This window comes from Pan troglodytes, chromosome 19 (genome assembly GCF_028858775.2).
Source record: "Pan troglodytes isolate AG18354 chromosome 19, NHGRI_mPanTro3-v2.0_pri, whole genome shotgun sequence".
In the NCBI taxonomy this organism is placed as follows: domain Eukaryota; kingdom Metazoa; phylum Chordata; class Mammalia; order Primates; family Hominidae; genus Pan; species Pan troglodytes.
In genome coordinates this window covers 45,709,271-45,723,156 of record NC_072417.2, presented here as the reverse complement: position 1 = coordinate 45,723,156, position 13,886 = coordinate 45,709,271, and the positions used below count along the sequence as shown (strand labels likewise).

At 39.9% G+C, this 13,886-nt stretch overlaps 1 non-coding gene across 2 annotated transcripts in view; it reads right to left on the bottom strand.

Annotated features, from left to right (window-relative positions):
- Positions 1 to 4,548, bottom strand: part of LOC112208090 (uncharacterized) — a 32,066-nt gene extending 27,518 nt beyond the window's left edge. Inside the window, exons 1-2 of one of the 2 annotated variants that reach the window (XR_008540416.2) lie at positions 4,239 to 4,548; positions 2,912 to 3,039 (exon numbers count right to left, since the gene is read on the bottom strand). This is a non-coding gene — a transcript (uncharacterized LOC112208090). The remainder of the gene's footprint in view (positions 1 to 2,911; positions 3,040 to 4,238) is intronic. The other variant, XR_008540417.2, reaches the window with a different exon arrangement.
- Positions 4,549 to 13,886: the final 9,338 nt, after the last annotated feature.

Below are 13,886 nucleotides of genomic sequence, written 5' to 3'. Positions count from 1 at the left end.
AAAAAAAATTCATGTTTGTGCTATTTATCTAAGCTTTTATATTAATATAACAATTGAAATCCCTCATACTTAAAAAAAATCCAGAAGTCTGAAAGTAGGCAAAACAAACAACAGCTAATTTATAAAATAATTTAACCTATTTGTAGGCCGGGTGCGGTGGCTCATGCCTGTAATCCCACCACTCTGGGAGGCCGAGGCGGGAGGATCACCTGAGGTCAGGAGTTTGAGACCAGCCTGACCAATACAGAGAAACGCTGTTTCTACTAAAAAATGATTTTAACACTGTCTTCATTTCCCAAAGATTACTGAAGTCATGTGAAATAAAAGGCATTAGAGATTCTATTTTTCTGACAAAATATTTAAGAGCCTTCGTTTTCTTCTAACCCAAGTAATTAGGGCTCCTTTATATATACATCACATACACAACACTTCTAGACAGGAAAAGATCTAGCAGTGGTAAGTTTTTCTTTCTCATTTTATGAACCCTAACACAAATTCCACAGACCATCTACGACATGAACTTTCTGACTTTTCCTGTATTTCCCTCTTTCATAATTAGTCATTCTACTTTAGGACAGAAATTTGCCATACAAGATCCTGTCTCATATAACATTTCTTTCCATCATAACTTTTCTTACCATCCATAAATACATCTTCATATCCACAACTTTCTTTAGATCTCTCTCCCCGACTGATTTCTGATGCCCACCCAAACCTAAAAGGTCAGATAATGCAAAACAAAACAGAGGAGAGCCTTAGATTTTGAGAGAGACCTGTCTGCCTGAAGTTCTTGGGGTTCCATGAGGACAATAGAGGTTTCTCCTAAGATGGGTTTTGTAGCACCTTCTGTTTTTCTTTAAGGAGTCCCAGGCTGTCAGAAATTACCTTAGATCCTCTCATGTGGGCACTGAGTGGCAACAAGACAGACTAGAGAACAGTGGCAACAAGGCAGACTAGGGAACAGCTGGCAACAAGACACACAACTGAGCAGAAAAAGAAAAACTTACTACAGTCCCCACTGTAAAGATGGATAAACTGAGGCACCATGCAGTTTAAAAATTCATGTTACATAGAGTTGGGCTCCACAGCTCACTCTCTTAACCATCCTGTAATTTTTCTGAATCTATGCCCAGTCACTGATGCACCTGTATGGTACCTCATGGCCCCCTTAGAGCTTAGAACCTGGGTTTCATTCCTGCTCTACAGCTATAGAATTTAACAATTTTCCTCCGAATTTGTTGGATTCTAACCCTATATTTCTAAAATTTTATTAACATTACTGAATCTTAAAGGGAGCTGTGATGTCTTTAGTCTTTAGAAATATTAAATCTATAAACAAAGAACTATATGCAGTTTAACTGTATTCAAATTTCTACATGCTTTAAAACATTGAGGCCAAGTATTAAGAAACACACCTAAGAAACTGCAACCAATCTACTGTGGACAAAAATCTAGATACTATCTCTTCAAAATAAGCTACCTAGTGATATTTATACATATTCTTCCATACACCAACAGTATCTTACATGTTCATAGCCTTAAAAATAACTAAAGTGTCAGAATTATAGGCAGTACACATTTCTGTTGGCTTGAAAAATTATACAAAATGCATAAACTTCTAGAGTGATCAGTTTAATAAAAGAGTTCATACCAAAGGTAATAATACTAGGAATCAAAGAGGGCTAAACACTGCAGGTTCTTAAAGGCGAAAGTTAATAAAACCTTGTTTTTGGTTGTGAATGTTTGCCTTTCAACATTATACACGATTCTCCCCTCTTCTTTTTCCTCTTGAAAAGATGTGGTGATGAACCCTTTGCCATGCAGATGACAATACTCTTGAAAATAGTGGCAGAAAAAAAATGAAGGGAATATGGTTCACTTAATCATCTCATAAATTAGAACTTACTTATTACCCGTGACTCTTGCATAGCTCCAGAAAAAAATATGTGAGAGAGATGAAATGGCTGTTTGCTACCAATACTTTATGTGATGCTTCATTTTTTGATTCCTTGAATCAAAACACATTAGTCCATTTATGCCAGAGGTTGCAATTTTTTGAATTTTTGCATAAGTGAAAAATCAGACCTTGCCGATGACATTTAACAGTAGGATATAAATAATTTCCACATGCTTAGCGTGGAACACTAGGCATAAGTGGGCTAACACAATTATGAAAACATGGCTATTCAAGTAACTAATTTTACAACTGATTTTTTTTTCCTCATCTCTAAAACATAGTAAGGGATCAGTTATTTAAAAAACACAACAGTGACAAGTATTTCATTTTTAACTCAGTTTTGGTTTGTTAAGGCTATTGCTTGGCATAAAAATACAAAAACAGGAGGAGAAACAAGAATACAAACACGAAATAGAAGCAGTAGCAAAATAAAATGAAGCGGAACAAGATAATGCAAAGAAAATACACAATGGAAGAAAGAAAAAAGAACAGGTGTGGGAATTAGAAGGCCTATCATATGACACTTTTTATCCCCATCTCGATTCATAAAATTTGAGTAACTCCAAGAGCATCACAACAAAAAACAAGCAAAAGGATACACAAACAGTCACCCTCTAAATTTTGTTAAGAATGAGATAATGCTGCCACTCACGCCTAGCTCAGGCACCAACAGGAGGAGGGCACACTCCAGAGATTGCAGGAGAAGGGGGAGGACTCCTCTTTGTCCTAGGTGTACCACCACCACTGCCACCGAGGCCTTCGTTACAGCACCCACAGGTTCCTCCCCACCCCAGAACGGGATGGGCCCTGCAGTGCTCCTACTCCCCCTTCCCAGCCCCTAGACTTCCTACTGCTACCACCACTAGCGCCAATGCCAATACAAGCAGTCATCCTCAACGTACCAGCCCACCCTACCAGGATCCTACCACCAGGCCCCCGTGGGTGCCCTCCTACCGCTCCAGTCGAGCTGTGGTCTCCATCTCCAACACCAACTGCATGAGGCAAGCTGCAGAGCCACGTCATCTGCTCGACCTTACCACAGGCGGCGACTCCTTCTCCTCCTTCAGCCTGGCTTGGAGCAGCTGGGCAGGCAAAGCAAGAAAAGCCCAAAACAGGACTCAGGGATTGGAACCATTAGAGCCTCACCTCGTTGTGCTGGTGACTGGGTGTCAGGGATCAGTTTCATTGAAGGCACTCACACCCACCTTCCAAAGTCCAACCTCTCCTTCTGGCAAAAGCTGGCCAGGAACTGGGGCCTGGGGTGGGAGTGAGTGCCTTCACTGAAACCGGCCCCTGGCCAAGTCCAGCTGGCCAGGAATTGCTGGGCCCACCAAGGCTGCCCTCCTCCAGGAGCCTGAGTAGGAGAAACTCAGACCCAGCCAGCCCTCCCCACCCAAGGGCTGATTCCCATTCCTGACACCTCCACCCACAGTGCCCTGTCTCCCACTTCCCCCATGGTGCATACTACTCCCTGCCCGGTAGTCCCAGGTGGTCTTCGCAACACAAAGCATGAGGGCAGACCGGGAGACCACAGTGGGTGTGGAGACCCTAACGTGCAATCCAGCTCGAGCGGAGAAAATCGCCTTCTAGAGTCTGGAGTCCGAGAAGAGGAAAATGATCCCTTACTTGGAAGCTACGAGAAGGAGGCCACTGCTGTCGCTGCCGCTGCCACCTCCTCACCTCGCCAATGCTGCTGGCAGTGTAGCCCCCATGGCACCCCTAATCTGCCCCTTGCCACTAGCAGTGTAGCCCCCGGATAGCACATCCAACACACCCTACAGTTTCAGGCAATGTAACCCCAATACCCCCCGGCAAAAGGCCCCCCACACACACCTCAGGGAGCATACCACCCAATAGTGCCCACAATCTGACCCAGCCACAGGCAGTTCAGCTCCTAATGGTGCACCCCCCAGTCACAGACAGTGCAGCACCCAACAATGCCCCTAAACCAGCCCCCACTGCAAGCATTGTAGCCCTGGATAACTCCACCCAACCCACTCCCTGCCGCGGGCAGTGCAGCAGAAGATAGCGCCCCTAATCCTTCCCCAGCCACCAGCAATACAAGCTAGTGTACACAATCTGCCTCCCCCCACCACCCCTGCCACCACAGGCAGTATAGCCCCAGATAGCCAGGCAACCTGCCCCACCACCAGCAATGCAACCCCAGAGAGTGCCCCAAACCAGACCACTGCCACAGGCAGGGTAGCCTCTAGCGGTGAACCCCAATAGGACACCCAACCCTTGCCCCCAGAGACATACAGGGCAGGCCCAGAAAACTCACCTACCCCATCACATGTCTACCACCGTGGCTGAGCTGCAGTCTCCGACGTCACCACCAACCACAGCGAGGCGAGCCATGGTGGCACAGGTTCCAGCCTCCAGCATGTGGCAGTGCCTCTTCCTTCTAGTCCTCCTGCTGCTGACCACTCTCCTACTGCTGTATCGCCACCACCAACCGCAGCAAGGTAATGACCTAGGCTCCAGGCTCCATCCATCCTCCACCCTCCAGCAAACGGAAGGTTGCAGCTTCTTCCAGTCCTCTAAGCTGGACACAGAGTTGCTCCTCCGCTCGACACAAAAGAGCCTGAAATGACCTGACGCTACCTCAGCATCCTTTATATGTGAGGTTATGCAAATGCAGTTCCTGGAGTACATGTTCTGATTGGATGAGAGAAAAACCTCTAGGCCTACTCTGATTGGACTTTATTTTCATGCTGTGATTGGTTGTGTTAAGACTTGCTCTCATCCAATCAGAACATGATCATAAAGTCCAATCAGAGTAAGCCTGGAGGTTTTTTTCTCATCCAATCAAGACATGCAGTCCAGGAACCTCCGTGGGCATTACCGCAGTATATAAATGATGCTGAAGCGGGAACACGTTTTTTCAAGTTCCTGGATCTTATGTCGGGTTGCCTGCTGCCCAACGTAGAGAACTAGGAAGCAGGAGTCGGTGGCCGTATGCTGGAGGCTGGAGCAGCGGGAGCGCGGCTCGCCTCGCTGCGGTTGTTGGCAGTGACGGAGAGAGAGAGCAGCGCGCCTGGAGCGGGTAGGAGAAGGAAAACAGTTTTGGGATAGATAGAGGGGAGTAAAGAGGGTAGTTAGGGCCAAAGGGAAAAAAGGATAGCTTAGCCGGAGAAGGCGTTGCAAAAAGATGGCAGCGAAAAGATGGTGGGGAAAAAAGTTTTTGGGTAGATGGAGGTGTAAAAACAGGGTGGGGAGCGGGAGAGAAGGAAAGTTTTGCAGAAAGATGGTGGGTAAAAAGTTTAAGGGTAGATGGAGGGGGAAAAGAGGGTGGCAAGTGGGCGGAGCAAAGAGGGAGGTGATGGGGGAAAATGGGGCGAGCAGTAGGGAGAGAAGGTTTTGTGAAAAGATAGTGGGGAGAAAATACAGTGAGGGGGGAAAGTTTTTGGGTTGAGCAAAAGAGGGTAGCAAGTGGGAGAAGGAAAAAGAGGGTAACCAACAGGAGGAAGGCAAGGTTTTGTGAAAAGACTGGCAGAAAAGAAAGACGGTGAAGAAAGAAAAGATGGTGGGTGAAAAGTGTTGATAGATGGAGGGGGGAAAGAGGGTGATGGGGAGGAGGAAAGAGAGTGGCGAGAGGTAGCAGGGATGGGGGTTGGGAAAACAACGGAAAAATAGTTTGGGGTAGAGGGAGGGGAAAAAAGCACTAGTGGTAAAGGGGGGAGACTTTGAAAAGATGGTGGGGAAAGTTTTGGGGTGTAGATGGAGGGGGAAAGAGGGAGGTGAATAGGCGTGGGGAGAAGGCTTTGTGAAAAGACGGAGGGAAATGTTTTTGGGTAGATGGAGAAGGGAAAGAGAATGGCAAGGAGGAACGGGGAAAGACGATGAAGAAAACAGTTTTTGGTTGGATGAAGGAGGGAAAGAGGGTAGTGAGCAGCAGGAGTGGAGAGAGTTTTGGGAAAAGACGGGGGAAAATGTTTTTGCTTAGATAAAGGAGCAAAAGAGGGTGATGAGAGCGGGATGGGGAAAAAGAGGGTGGCCAGGGATAAGGGGAAAAGACGGTGGGAAGAAACTGGGGAAAGGGTTTGGGTAGATGGATGGGGAAAAGGGTGTTGAGCAGGAGAGTAGAGGCGGCTTTGTGAAATGAGGGTGGGCAAAAAATGATGAAGTTTGGGGGCAGATGGTGAAAGAAAAAGGGTGGTGAGAGGGAGGGGGCCAAAGGCCGTTTGGAAAAGAAAGTAGGGAAATAATGGTGGGGGACAAAGGTTTGGGGTAGATTTTTTTAATAAAATCATTTGTATGTTTGCTTTTCAGTAGTTTGAGTTCTTTATGTATTTTGTGTATGAACCCCTTGCCTGATGCATGGTTTGCAAATACTTGCTTCCATTATCTGGGTGGTTATATTTTTATTAAATTTTAATTCAATTTAATTTTTTTTAGACAGAGTCTTGGTCTGTCGCCCAGGTTGGAGTGCAGTGACACGATCTCTGCTCACTGCAAGCTTTGCCTCCTGGGTTCACGCCATTTTCCTGGCTTGGCCTCCCGAGTAGCTGGGACTACAGGCGCCTGCCACCACGCCAGGACACTTTTTTTGTATTTTTGGTAGAGACGGGGTTTCACCATGTTAGCCAGGATGGTCTTGATCTCCTGGCCTCATGATCGGCACGCCTCAGCCTCCCAAAGTGCTGGGTGTACAGGCGTGAGCCACCGCGCCCGGCCTGTTTTTTCATTCTACTGATTGCTTCCTCTGCTTTGCAGAAGGTTTTTTGTTTTTGTTTTTGGTTTTTTTTTTTTTTTTTTTTTTTTGAGACGGAGTCTCGCTTTGTCGCCCAGGCTGTGGAATGCAGTGGCATGGTCTCAGCTCACTGCAAGCTCCAACTCCCGGGTTCACGCCATTCTCCTGCCTCAGCCTCCCGAGTAGCTGGGACTGCAGGCACAGGCTACCAAGCCCGGCTAATTTTTTGTATTTTTAGTGGAGACGGGGTTTCACCGTGTTAGCCAGGATGGTCTCAATCTCGTGAACTCGTGATCCGCCCGCCTCGGCCTCAAAAAGTGCTGGGATTACAGGCGTGAGCCACTGAGCCCGGCCTGGAAACGTAACTTTATTTTTTAGTGTTGTATTTGCATATATACTTTAATAGCCCTGAGTTTTAATAAAGTTGCTTTTAAAAAATGTATCTTATATTTCAGAAATATACCCTAAGGCATGTGATTAGTTGGGTGGCATGTTGTTTAGTTTTTACAATTGAAGGATTGTCATTCCTTTGTACAAAAAAAAAAGTGAATTTTTATCATATACTAGAGGAAAGAAGGCAGATACTAAATAATAAATATTGTATGCTTCCACGTAAATAAAATTTGAAATTATATAAAGACAATGCATTAAACCTTTCTGGGGTTGAAGTGTGGAATTCATTGGCAAAGGTCGTGCAATAAATGTGTAGGTGAAGGGAATATTCTATATTTGATTGTGTTAGGTGGTTAGCTTTATAAACTTGTAAAACTGAACTGGACTAAAATATGTGCCGTATACGCAGATTATTCTATAAAATTGCTTAAAACTAGTTAGGAGAGAATCAGTCAAGGGGAAAAGAAAGAAAAGGCACGTGAAAAAATAATGCCGATGCACTAGAATTACCTTTGATGACATTAAATATAGCCTGGTCTTCTGTTAATTCTTTTTAAAATTTACGTAGATTTCTCAATCCTTTGATACTTTTTCCTCAACACATCTTATATTCCCATATATGTTAATGTATGGCTACATAAGAGAGGGCTCTCTTACAGTTGGACTTGGAACAGCTTGATATTTATATCTAGAGATGCATCGGAAGCATAACACTGACCCGTGAGCAAGATGAAAATGGCATGTGCTAGTTAGTGATTCATAATATGTTGCTCTAAGTTTAGTGCCAACTGGTCTACATCGTTGAGAGTGTTTAGTTTGATGGTTTACACAACTTGGCTTAGGAAGTATATAACCAACAATGTATGAGGGAGCCTGCTGTAAAGACTTTTCTGCACTTCCCTTTAATTATTATAGTAAGCTCAAATCTTGAAGGTTCATAATATACAGATAAACTGTGTCCGTGAGACTGAGAAAGGATCTTTAGGGAGAAAGCCTCTGTTCCTGAAAGACAGACATTCAATGATTTCCTGCATTTTATTTCTGTTGTACTTTACCTTTACCTTTATTAAACACTAATAAGGTGGTTCTTATAGGGCCTCATAGGCCTTTTTAGTTTTCCAACCTATTCATACTTGGTGCAAACCTAGTAATTTTTTGCGTGATAGTATTGGGATTTTACTCGGAGGCTAGGCTTCACACTGTAAAAACAGCTTTTTGGAATTGTATCATTTTCAGTCTTTGCATCGTGTTCCACTGTCCCAGCCACACACACACACACCAGATATGAAGACTACAAGCAACCTCAAAAGGTGTAACACATCTATAGTAGATGTTTTTACCTCTTGTAAAATCTAAGGAAAATATACTAAAAGTGAAGGCATCAGTAAAACAGTATCATTTTAGGTTGACCTCGAGTATTTCAACATCAGTCTAGCTTCAGAACAATACATTTGCAAGGGGAAATGGGGTACTTTTGTGGTTTTTTACACCTGTTATTTCCATTGAAATTGAAAAAAACTATTTTGAACTAACTATAACTGTGAAAAGAAGGTTTTATCAGTATTGAAATAAAATAACAAAATGCATTTGTGGGTCTGACCTCAAGACGCATTTTAAATAGTCAATACTACCTCTAACTCTCATTCCCATTTCTCTGAGCATCAGCTTTATTCTTATTCCATCTTACTTAATTTGGCACTGACAGATACAGACTCATTCTTACAACATATACCATCAGAAGTGAAACCTTCACACTCTCCAACTCTTGAAAAATCTGAGATGCACTTTGACTATTCTCAGATCATGGATCTATTACTTGGATCAAAAAGTACTGCACAGGGAAGTAGATACTATGATCTCTGACATTACAGTTTGAAGGCTGGAGCGAGAAAGGGATAGCTCCCTAATGAGGGAGTATCATAGAAATGATATTTTCATGGTCATACTTTTGTGAACTAGGCAGACATCCCTTCATGTCAACTACATCTCTACTTTGAACAGATAAATATCCATGCATATACAAAATTATATAGTAATATAAGCATGACTTTTCATTAAAATTTTAACCAAAACAGTCTATTTAGGTGAATAAATACCAATACAGGAGATAGTTTTGCTTGAATGATCTTTACCCTTGCGGAGACATACATAAAAGAATGTCATACTTTGTTATGAAATGACTGTCCACCATATTTATGAGTAAACTTCCATAATTTCTTTATTGTCTAAAGTAAGCACAAAACCCTTTTAATTAATATCCCTTTTTAATATATAGAATAAATATAAGAAAATAGCACAAATGGTATGCCAGCACACAAAGTTTCTGTTAAAAGTCAATCCTGTATTTTGAGAACTTGACAAAATCATAATTGAAAATAGTGTATTGTCTTACATGCAGATGTTGTGTAATCAGGAACATCCAAATCAACTTACATCCAAATATTTCACAATTAGTCTTATTTTGTGAAGTATTATAAAACCACGCTCTCAGGAATATAAAAGCACAAAGGGAGCCAGGACTCCAAATAGCCATTTATTCATTTCCTAAGGTTAGGTACAATGAGGACTGCATTTTCAACATTATCAGGGCCATAGAGACATTGGAGCTTAAGGATAAGATCCAATTTCATAGCAATCTGTTAAAGGATAAGCCAGTGTAATGACCCAAATGTTCACCGTAATAATTACCATCTTGAGTGATGATGCTATGAATAGAAAGGAACACTGCATCTCTAAAATAAACTATGTTTATATGACATGAGACCAATTTGATGGAAAGAAGGCCAACTGTGAATGGTAATTTGTTTTTTTAATTGTTTTCATTGTGTGTACTCATATCTGAAAATACAATACCATATAATTAGAAAAGTTATAACAAAATAAGACTGGAAGCCTTAACTTTTTATATCAAATGTTCTGCACACAAATATAGCCTTTTACTGATGATCTATGGCTCCAAAATATTGGTAGCTATAATTATGCTTTGTAAAACAGAAGCTATGAATGTCTTACTGCAGAAAGACACAAAGAATCATTTCCTTACTCACTCACTGCTAGTAGACCCTGAGGCACAGCATTTCCTGCCCAGATACCTGATTATTAATCCAGTTTTTGTTAGGGGTATACTAACTAACGGAGATTGGTGTTGAAACCAGTTAATGTAAAGAAATGCTGTAGGAACTGAAATATTCCTTTTAAATTAACAAAAGTGTTCTTTCTAAAGTTACATGAGGACCCAAATGTATACCAGAAAATCATTTGATGAATATGGAATTAATAAAAGAATGTTTTGTTATATGGTTTTAGTACTTTGTTGGTGCCAGGTTAAAGACATGTGGCCCTAGATAGGATAACTCTACAGAAGAGAATTTAATTTGTTTACCTGCTTCACTAGAAATCCAACAATTAAGGCAGTGACTCTATTTTCCAATATTCATTTCCTCCATTTTCTCATCTCTTTTTGATTGATGGTATCATTTCGTTATTTCATTTTCATTGACATGGAATTCATTTTGGCTAAAATGACTTTTTGACTATTTGTGTGTGTGTGTGTGTGTGTATATATATATATATGATTTTAAAATCAATGAACAATATTGTTTCTCTGTTTCCAAGATTATCCCTCTATATTCTCTAAAGTCGATACTGTGAAACAGTCTAGATAATGAGTCTAGGAATGGCAGTACGAAATGCTGTAAAACTGGAAGCAACTTAGTAGGTAATCAATAGGGAAAATGAAAATATAATTGACTCTAGTTAATGTAATGATGCATTTATTTTACATTTTTCTTGCCTTCCTGAGATAAGTCCTGCCTGGTTATAGTATATTATATGTTTCATGTATTGCTGAATTTTGATCATTAGCATTTTGCTGAGGATTTTTTCCATCTATTTTTGTTAAAGATATTGTTCTGTGTTTTTGTTTTTGTTTTTTTGTTTGTTTTTTTGATGCTATTTTCTGGTTTTGTTACTAGGGTAATGCTAGCTTCATAGAATAAACTGGGAAGTGTATTCTCTTTTTTTTGCAAGAGTTTGTAAATAATTGTATTAATTCAACTTTGAAAGTTTGGTAGAGGCATTCTTGGCTAGAATTTGTTGCTGTTGTCATTGTTTCCTGAGCTGGTGGTTTTGATTACTAACTTTATCTCTTTACTTGATAAGATTTTATATTTCTCCTTGACTCATTTTTGCTAATTTGAACCTTTCTTAGAATTTGTCCAGTTCTTTAAAAATATCTAAATTTTAGATATAATTGTTCATAGGTACTTTTATAATAATTTTTTATTTAAGTTTAGTGTCCTTTTAAAATTTTCATTAATACTTGAATAGTTTCTCTTTCTTGTTGGTCGGTCTGTCTAACTTGTGGCCACTGTTGATGTGTTCAAAGAAACAATTTTTGGCTTTGTTGAGGTTCTCAATTGTTTTTCTATTTTGTATTTCACTAATTTGTATATCCCTAATACTTTCTTGTGGTTGCTGTAGTTTTAATTTGCCCTTCTTTTTTCAGTGCCTTATGGTGGCAGGTTAGAGAATGTTATTTTTGAGTATGAGAACTACTTTTATTGCATCACGTAAGAGATATTATGCATTCTTAAAGTATTTTATCTTTTTTTAAAGTATTTTCTAATTTATCTTATTCTTTTTGGACCCATTGGTTATTTAATAGCATGTTGTTTAATTTCCACGTAATTCTGAGTTTCCCAAATTTTCCTATTGCTGATTTATTATTTTACTCAATTATTGTCTGAAAATATACTTTGTATGATTCCAATGTTTAAATTCATTGAGGTCTATTTTATGGCCTGGGATATGGTATTCCTGGATAATGTTGCGTGTGCACTTGAGAATCTACTGTTGTTACAGTGTTCTTTAAATGTCTAATCACTCTAGTTATTTTATAGTATTGTGTTCAAGTGTTCTATTTCTTTGTTGATATTTTGCCTAGTCATTTTATCCATTTGTGAAAGTATTAAAGGCTGCAAGAAGTATGTTAAATTATCTAATCTTCATTTTTGGAGGTTTCTATGTCAATGGATTTTGAAGTCTTTTCATTACACATGTATGCTTGTAATTATTTATTTTTGAGATATTGGCCCTTTTATTTTTATGAAATATCTCTCTTTACCTCTGTAACCCCTTTTGTTTTAAAGTCTATTTTTTTCTGATATTAATGTAACAATTCCAGCTTTCTTGTGGTTACTGCCTGCATCATATAACTTTTCTATCGTTTTTTTTCTATGAATTTTCATCTTTGGATCTGAAGTGTGTCTTCTGCAGACAACATGTAGATGAATCTTGTTTATTTAATTTGTTTTTCCTCCAGTCTGACAATCTTTTATTTGAATATTTAAATTCATTTTCACTTGAGGTTACTAGTATAGATTTACATCCATCATTTTACTTCAGTTTTCTGTATACCTTATGTGTTTTCATTCCTCTATTCCTCCTTTACTGCTTTCTTTTGAATTAGGTATTTTTTATAAAACATTTAATTTAAATTTAATAATATTTTATCTACATTTTTTCAATGTTTCCCTTAATTGTTACTTTAGGGTTTACTGTAGACATCTTATCACAATCAATTTTAGGTGCATAACAATTCTAGTGGCATATATGTATATATAAATTTTACTTTTGTTCACTTTTGTGTGTACTTTGGCTGTCCTTTTTGTGCTATTATGGCTGTACACATTACATCTATATATGCTATGTACCCAATAATTTATTGTTATAACTGTTACTTGATATGGTTTGTTTCATCCTCTCCAAAGTTCATGTTGAAACTTAATTTCAATGTGACAGCATTAAGAGCTGGAACCTTGAGGATATGATTAGGGTATTAGGGCTCTGTCCTCATGGATGGTATGAGTGTGTTATAGAAGGGCTGGAGGGAATTAGGACATTAGGACCCTTTGCCTTTTCATCCTTTTCACTGTATGAAAATACAGCATTCACTCCCTCTGGAGGATGGAGTATTCAAGGCACCTCAGCAGACACCAAACTTGCCAGCAAATTGATCTTTAAATTCCAGCCTGCAGAACTATGAGAAATAAATTTCTTTACAAATTTCTCAGTCTCTGGTATATATATGTATCAGCATGAACAGACTAACACACTTGAGATAATTTTATGTCTTAAAAAGATAGAAAGAAACGTACTATGTATTTACGGCTTTTGTTATATTGGCAGTCTTATTTATTATTTCAGGTCTTTTCTTTTGTTCAGCATTTGAAACTTCTTCCTGACACCAGAAGGGCTCTTAGCTGTCTTTTTCCTGGGTTGTTCCTGGTAAACTAGCTGACCTTTGTTTCAAAGCATATGTCTCTAATAAAGTGCCAGTCTCTCTTATTTGCTTTTTACCATCACTTCATTGTTTTTCGAAGTACCCTTATGGTTGAATTTCCCCAAACTCTTCTTTTGGGAAAAGCTTTACACTCTCTGCTGTATGTTCTGCCCCTTCCTTTGGGCAAAACTTCTGAGCTTTGGCTCTGGTGATTGCAGCAAAGAGAGCAGCATTCTCCTCTCAGACTGACAGCCCTACTTTGAGACTGGGTCACTGGGATGAGAAGTAGCCTTTGGTAATCTCAGCTTGCCACTCCTGGAATGAGAACTTTGCCTTACAGACAAACCAGAAAGAAGGCAATGAGGGCTCAGTGTTCTCAGTGTGTTGCACCTTAACAGTCCTCATTCCATCAATTAGAGCTGGTAGGAAGAAGTGACATCCTACTTCTTGGCCACATTCAACAAAAGCTTAACCTCAAGAAAAGGTAGTGGCAGCAGGTGGGGGTTGAAATGAAAAATTCTGATGTACTGCTACTCCCAGAAAACTCCGATATACTGTTA